Source organism: Saimiri boliviensis, chromosome 11 (genome assembly GCF_048565385.1).
Source record: "Saimiri boliviensis isolate mSaiBol1 chromosome 11, mSaiBol1.pri, whole genome shotgun sequence".
NCBI classification, from domain to species: Eukaryota; Metazoa; Chordata; class Mammalia; order Primates; family Cebidae; genus Saimiri; species Saimiri boliviensis.
Genome location: NC_133459.1, coordinates 37,210,490 through 37,218,122, shown reverse-complemented (window position 1 = coordinate 37,218,122; position 7,633 = coordinate 37,210,490). Strand labels below are relative to the sequence as shown.

The following is a 7,633-nucleotide window of genomic DNA, read 5'->3' as shown; positions in this document are numbered from 1 at the left end:
CCAAACAGGGAATTTCACACAGAGTAGAAAGGATGGCTTTGCGATCATGGAGTGGGTACCAAGGCCTCCTCTCTCCAAGTTCCACTTTCACCCCAGCTCTTTGCAAACATAGAAAGGTCATTTATTGTTCTTGTGCTTTCAATTTCTCAGACTCAGAGAAAGCCCATAATATGCCATTCTATTAGTTGATAGCTTCCAATGGGACAACGTATGCACTTGTTCATTCATTTGCTCATTCATTCATTCATTTATTAGCAGATATGTATCCAGTGTCAGCTAAGTGCCAGGCACTCTTAGGTGCTGAGGTTACAACAGTGACAAAACAAAGTCCAATCCTCGTGGAGCTTCTGTTCTGGGAGGGTGACAGACCAAAAGCATCTAAAGAAAGAAAAGTAAAGCAGGCTACAAGGACAGAATATGACAGGGGCACTATTTTATAGAGGTGATCAGAGACAACTTCTGCAAGGAGGTTATATGTGAACAAAGAACTAAATGAAGTGAGGGAGCCCGCTATAGTACTAGGGAGAGGGACTGTTCCAGCCCTGAAATGGGACCCGCTTGACCTGTTCAAGAACATGCAAGGAGGCCAGTGTGGTCAGAATGGGATGAAGGAAGGTGGGAATTCCGGGAGAGGAGGTCAGAGACATAGCCTGAGGCCAGCTGACATAGACTCTAGCTCAGGAGGTTATCTGCAAGTAGGGATGAGCTGGAGCCTAGGCACCCTCCGAGCGCTGGGTACCAGCCACTCTGGTCAGGCTAGGCCAGAGTTCAGAAGACTATGGCCAAAGACATATAGAACTTCTGGGTGATGTGAAGTGTAGGCTGGATTCTGGTTGCAGCCAGAATCTGCATGAACAGTAGCCAGTTCATACAGAGAACCAGAGATTGGAAATCAGTCTCATGTAGAGAAGCAGGTTTGAAACCTGAGGTAGAATCCAGGCATGTGGCTAGGGAAGCCAGTAGGGGGTGGGTGGACCCGTGGCCTGGAAGCAGTCTGAAACCAGGGCCCCAAAGCAGCCACTGCGGCAGGCCCGTCCCAGGGAAATAAAGGATCTCTCCTCTAGCAGGGCTGTGCTTGGGGTCTAGGGACCCTACCCACTTTGGTTGCTACTGCAGAGCCACAGAATGAGAGAAGCCTCTCACCAGAATCTCAAGGCACAGGCTGTGCACGGGGGCTCACACCTGTAATCCCAGCACTTTGGGAGACAGGCAGGTGGATCACTTGCGATCAGGAGTTCGAGACCAGCCAGGGCAACAGGGTGAAAACCTGTCTCTACTACAAATACAGAAATCAGCCAGGCATGGTAACAGGTGCCTGTAATCCCAGCTACATGAGAGGCTGAGGCACGGGAATCCCTTGAACCCAGGAGGCAGAGGTTGCAGTGAGCTGAACTGTGCCACTGCACTCCAGCCTGGGCGACAGGGCAAGGCTCTGGTTCAAAAAAAAAAAAAAAAAAAGAATCTCATGGCACAATGGCCCAATGTGATGAAAGAAACTGGGGGCACTAAAGGAGGGGTGGTCTCTGCTCAAGATCACCTGCTGAGGTTCTGTTCCTGGAATTCTAGCCCAAGCCCTCTGCTTTGGGCTTGGTGTCTTTAGCCTTCCAGTCCGAGTGGGCTTTTCCAGTCAGGCTTATTTGCAGTGTCTTCATTCTGCTATTCTAGATGGGCTTAGCAGATCCAGAATGCATGGGCCCCAGTTCCTTCTGGGGGCCCATGGGCACACAGAAGTCCCAGTTAGGCTCCCGAGGCCTGGCACAGACCACCCACCATGCCAGCTTATCCTGGTGACCTACTCGCATGAAGGCTGAGAGGTGTCTTGGGAATTAGGCGGATGAGCATTCTAGACTTCATGTAATGCCCCTTGCTCCTGCTACAGAAATCATATAGTGAGTGGTGCTTTATAGTTTGCAGAACCTTTCAAAACGAAACTGAGGTATATCCCATACCATGAAATTTATCCTTTTTATATGGTTTGTCTCTGTGTCTCCATCCAAATCTCATCTTGTAGCTCCCATAATTCCCATGTGTTGTGGGAGGGACCCAGCAGGAGATGAATGAATCACTGAATCATGGGGGTGGGTCTTTCCCATGCTGTCCTCATGATAGTGAATGAGTCTCATGAGATCCGATGGTTTTAAAAATGGGAGTTTCTTTGTGCAAGCTCTGTCTTTGCCCGCTGCCATCCATATAAGATGTGACTTGCTCCTCCTTGCCTTCCGCCATGATTGTAAGGCCTCTCCAGCCACGTGGAACTATAAGTTGATTAAACCTCTTTCTTTTGTAAATCGCCCAGTCTCAGGTGTGTCTTTATCAGCAGTGTAAAATTGTACTAATATACCTTTTAGAGTGTATAATTCAGCAGTTTTAGGTATAGTTACAGGGTTGTACAACCACCTCTATTATCGAATTTCAGCATATTCTTCCCACTCACAAAAGAATCCTGTACCCTTTTGTAGTCACCTCCCTTTTCCCCTTCTCCCCAGACCCTGGCAACCACTAATCTACTTTGTCTATATGGATTTGCATCCTGGACATTTCATACAAATAAAATTATATAATGTGTGGCTTTTTGTGTCTTGTTTGCAGCATGAATTAGTACTTCACTCCTTTTAATGGCTGGATAATATTCCACTGGATGGATATGACACATTTTGTTTGCCAGTTGATTCACTGATGGACATTTAGGTTGCTTATAATTCTTGGCTATTATGAATAATTCTTCTATGAACATTTCTGTCCAAGTTTTTGTGTGGACATATGTTTTCAATTCTCTTGGTTGCAATTGCCGGGTCATAGGCTAACTCTGTTTAACTTTTTGAGAAATGGTTAAACTGTTTTTCATAATGGCTATACCATTTTACATATCCAGCAGCAATTTATGAGAGTTCCAATTTCTTTACATCCTCACCAACATTTTTCATTGTCTATCTTTTTCATTATAGCTATACTGGTGGGTGTGAAGTGGTATCTCACTGTGGTTTTTATTTTTTAAATAATGAATTACGTTGAGCATCTCTTTATTTTCTTATTGTCCATTTGTTTATCTCCTTTGAATAAATATTCAGATTATTTGATCATTATTTAATTGGGTTATTTGTCTTTTATTGTTGCATTGTAAGAGTTCTTTATATATCCTGAATAATCTTACCAGATGTATGATTTGCAAATAGTTTTGCTTATTCTGTGACTTCTCTTTTTACTTTCTTGGTAATGTCCTTTGAAGTACAAAATTTCAAGTTTTGATCAAGTCTAATCCACCTATTTTTTCTTTCGTTGTTTATGTTTTCTGGTGTCTTATCTAAGAAACCATTGTCTACTCTAAGGTCATAAACCCTGACCATCTGTTTTCTTCTAAGAGTTTTGTAGTTTTAGCTCTTACATTTGTGCCTTTGATCCATTTTGAGGTAATTTTGTTTGTGGTGTGAGGTAGGGGTCCAAAAGCATTCTTTTGTACATGGCTATCCAGTTATCCCAGTGTCATTTGTTGGAAAGACTGTTCTTTCCCTCACTGAGTTGTCTTGACAGCCTTGTCAAAATTCAGAGTAATTTTGATCCCCAAAAGTTAATTAATAATGAAGTGTGGAACCAACATCTTTAAAAATATATATGGGTCATCTGAATTTTGATAAGGGTGTCAAGACAACTCAATGGGGGAAAACAAATTTTTTGGGATCATAATTACTCTATGACCTCACAGGACCAACATGTAGAACAGACTCTGGCAAAGAGTACGCATAGTTTAAGTGCTGACTTTGGTCAAATGGAGTAAGCCTAGGAGATAGGCACATTCACTCTTTGAGCCTCTATTGTCTTCAGTGAGCCCCCTGGGACAGAGAGAAGTGATTTTCTCTCTGGCCCCTGCTCTGCCAGTGACCCTACTGAGCATAACTATTTCTACGAAACACATATCTGATTTATCTTGTGGTTTTGATTCGGTGTCTGCCTCCTGGGGACTCAGCAAGCAAGCAAGCCTTAGCTCCTCTTTAGACCTGAGGAATTTACCTGGAAGCTCTGATCTGCATCCTTGGTAGGGATGCAGAGTGCTGCCGGCTGGTGTGTATTTCTCCCTGCGGGCTACTGGGGTGGGCTTTTATGTGCAACCCTGTATGTACAGGGATGCTCTCCAGCATTCCCAGACCTTACCTTAACAACACAGGCAAAAACATTAAAGATAGATGCTTGGGAAGTAAAACGTGCTGGTATTCCCACTCCCCAGAACAAGTGTTTTCATTCTGGTGTGTCCTTACCAGCCCTTTGCCGCATACACGTTTTCTTGCATTTGCCAGTACAGCGCAAATATGATTTTGTGGCTTCATTTTTTTTTACATTGTTGCGTAAATATTTTCCATATCTCTACATGGACTTCATATTACACATTTGTAGAACTTCATTGTGTTGATATGCCAATCCCTTCCTGCTGAACATTTAGACTGTCCCTCCCCAGCTTTTAAAAAAAATAGAGTTTAAAAAAACAAAAACGAAAACAAATCACATCCCACTTGTCACAACCATGGTTCCTATTCGGATACACCCTGCAAGCCCGGTGGTTACAGGCTGGCAGGACCCCAAATGACTGCAGACTGGCTAAACTGATTCAGAGATAAATATCTATAAAAGTGATCTGAGACTTCCGTGTCTCCATGGAATACGAGATGGAGCGGTTTGCCATTTGCCGCCTAAACTCTTCCAACTCCTAGTAATGTAATGAGGGTCATTGGTAGTTAAGTTAGTGAATCGGGAGCCTCTGAGCTGCATGGAAAAAGGAGGAAACTTTTGCCCAGTAGCAAACTAGAGTCAGAAGAGGAGAGGCGGGAGAGCCAGCGAGAAACATTCTAAGCGGGAGGGCACCGGGAGGGAAACGTTGCCAACAATTTTGCCTGGTATCTCAGAATGGCCACTGGCGCTTTGGAGAAAACCTTAAATGATACAGAAGTTTCTATCTAGCTGCATCCTGACTATCAACGGACCCTCTGTGCAGAGCAGGAGCCCAGGTCCTGGAGAAATCCAGCCAGGAGAAAGATGGCGCCTCCCTGCTTCCAGGGAGTTCTTCTGGAGGCCAAGGGAGCAAGGACACACACAGAAAGATGCGGCGGGCCAGAGAGTGAAGCGCACTTGTCTCCCTGTGACTTCTTTATCTGCGGGCCCCCCACGTCCCGCTAAACTCTGCGGGGTCTGGGGGAAGCTGGGGTAGCCCCAGAGCCACCATTGTGCCAGTGCAATTAAACAAGAATGCTCCGACTTGACAGTTCCACTGTGAAAGTTTTCAAATAGTGTTTGGAATGTTTACATAATTGTTGAAAAGAGGCTTTTTCAATGTACCTGTTTACACTCTTTCCTTTTGGAAAGTCTTTCAGCAATCAGGCCGTGGAGGGCTCTCAGGCTGCACTTGCCGCCCTTGATTGCGGAGGGAGGAATGAAAGGCCCGTCAGTGAATCGCTGGGAAAACATTCCCTAACAAACGCCCTCTAATGAGGGGGCGCCGCTTTCGCTGCCGCAGCGGCGGTGGAGGGGGGCGCGGGGAGCGGAGGGGCCGGGGGGCGGCCAGGCCGGGTTTTGTGGCTGCGCTCCCGGGGTGGGGGGAGCACGGACCCCGGGTCTTTGTGTGCAAATTTCCCACCGGGGCCAAGCAACTTTCCACAATTTAATTAAGTGGCTTTGGAGTCGGCGTTGGCCTAACAAGCTCCTGTTCATGAATGAAAGATTTGTCCCCAGCAGCGGGGGCCGGCTGGAGACAAAGTGGGCGGCAGTTCCCCCAGCTCCGGCCGGTTCCGTGGCTCCATGGCCAGCCCCAGCCGCCCGGGAGCGGGAGAAAGCGGCTGCGGGGGCTGGCAGCGGTCCTTCTGCGACGCGTCTCACCTAGCTCGCAGCAAATATGCCATCCATATGCCCAGGATCACAACCGAATCAGCTCCATCAGGCCTGGCAAAGGGGCATTTAAATTGCTAATATTGCACTGAGGAGCGACGACAGAACCGCCTGGGCTCAGCTCTGTGGGATCCACAGAGACAGACCTGGGAGTGGGGGTGGGGGTCAGTGAGTTGGGGAGAGGTTCGGAATGAGCCAAAGCGAGAATCACTAGAAGCTGGCTGTTAGGATGCGCGAGAAGTGGGGATCCTTGGTAGAGAGATGCCAGGAGAAACGGTGGCAGAAATGCGCCCAGGATGGAGCGCTGGGGCTGGTGGGCACTCGGGCCCCTTCCCCATCCATTATTTCTGAAGAGAGGCCAGCTGGAGTTTCCACAGAGGCTGCTCTGCTCCAGAGAGGCATCCTCCCCACCCCACCCCACTCCCCAAAACTCTTACCTTTGAACATGACAGGTTTTCTAGAAAGACAAAAAATATTGGCGGGTTGGAAGAAGGGAGGGTCCCGCTGCCGCTGTGAAATGTTCCTTGGTTGCAGTGATTGAGGGTCCCTGCCCTTGGCGGTGGTCTGTCAAACAGGTTTGGGATCAGGGGGTCTTTTGCAGCCACTTTCCAGTGGAGGGTTCAATGAGTGTTTTTCTCTGACTGTATTTTTAGAAAAAATTATGATGACAGTTGTTAGGTCTCAGGCAGGCAGGCAGGCAGCACATTCCATTACAAAGTTAGCATGAAATCAATATGTAAATAACCCTTTCTAACTGGTAGCTATTTTTGAAGGCAGAACGCACCGGATGTTGCAGGTTTGTTCCAGTTCACTTTAAATACCCCTCTGTCCTCAGTCTGTGAATGTGCTAACATGTAGAAGAGCCTTTTCCGCTTTCCACTTGATCTTTGCATCGTCCCTGATAGCGGTAGTGCCACCATGAGCTTTGTCCTCAAACCTCCTCCTCCATCATTTAAAAATCAGATCGACAAGACCTGCTTCAGGCTGGGAGTGTTAGTTCCCCTTTGGCATGGTCATTTTTCAAAAGCACGGGTTGCTCCAGGAAGGGCAGACTTGGCAGAAGCCACAGCCATCCGCAGAAGGAATTAAAGGAGAGAGGAAGCCCGAGAGGCTGAGATCAGGGTTGAATCAGAGATTCAGACAGTCACTGCCAAAATGCATAGAAGTCATTGCCAGGACATAAAAGGTCAGAGGATCCCAGCCATGAGAAGAACCAGGTTAGAGCCATGAACGCAGCTGAACAGGAAGACAGGTCTCAAGGTACTCCTGAGTGCACAAGGGCCTGAGACCCAAGGTCTTTGAATAGTTTCTTCTCAGTGGTGATGTTTTCATTGTTGTTTAATTTTGAAACTAGCTGTGCTATGTGTATCAATATTAAAACTGAAATACTTCTAGAATGTTTTGTGTCAGGCATGGACAGTGCCACAGTGCTCCTGGTGTGATAGATGGGATGCATGCGTACGTGTGCCTGTTTATTTTCTGAATTCAAAGGGGAGATGGAGTTGAAGCAGGGACCTAATAGTAATGATTCCTGCAGTGACTACTATTCTATGAGTTTTTATGTACTCGCAGTTCTAGAGTCTTTTTAATATAATTGAGTTGAAATCTGCTTTGCTGTAACATATCCTATTGATGTACACCCAGAACAAGGCTTCCTCTGCCATAGAATGTTCTTCAAGACAGGTGGTGTCTCACTCAGAGATTTTGCTACTCCAAGCTAAATAGTTCTTGTTCTTCCGAGATGGGAGTCCCCTCCCACAAGGAG

The 7,633-nt window shown here is 46.7% G+C and overlaps 1 long non-coding RNA gene across 1 annotated transcript; it reads right to left on the bottom strand.

The window, feature by feature from the left end:
* Positions 1-5,632: 5,632 nt before the first annotated feature.
* LOC120366113 (uncharacterized) lies at positions 5,633-6,932 on the bottom strand. The gene is made up of 3 exons (XR_005580864.2): positions 6,306-6,932; positions 5,860-5,922; positions 5,633-5,728 (listed from the first exon to the last, which is right to left on the bottom strand). It is a non-coding gene; the product is annotated as an uncharacterized LOC120366113 (long non-coding RNA).
* Between the last annotated feature and the right edge of the window lie 701 nt (positions 6,933-7,633).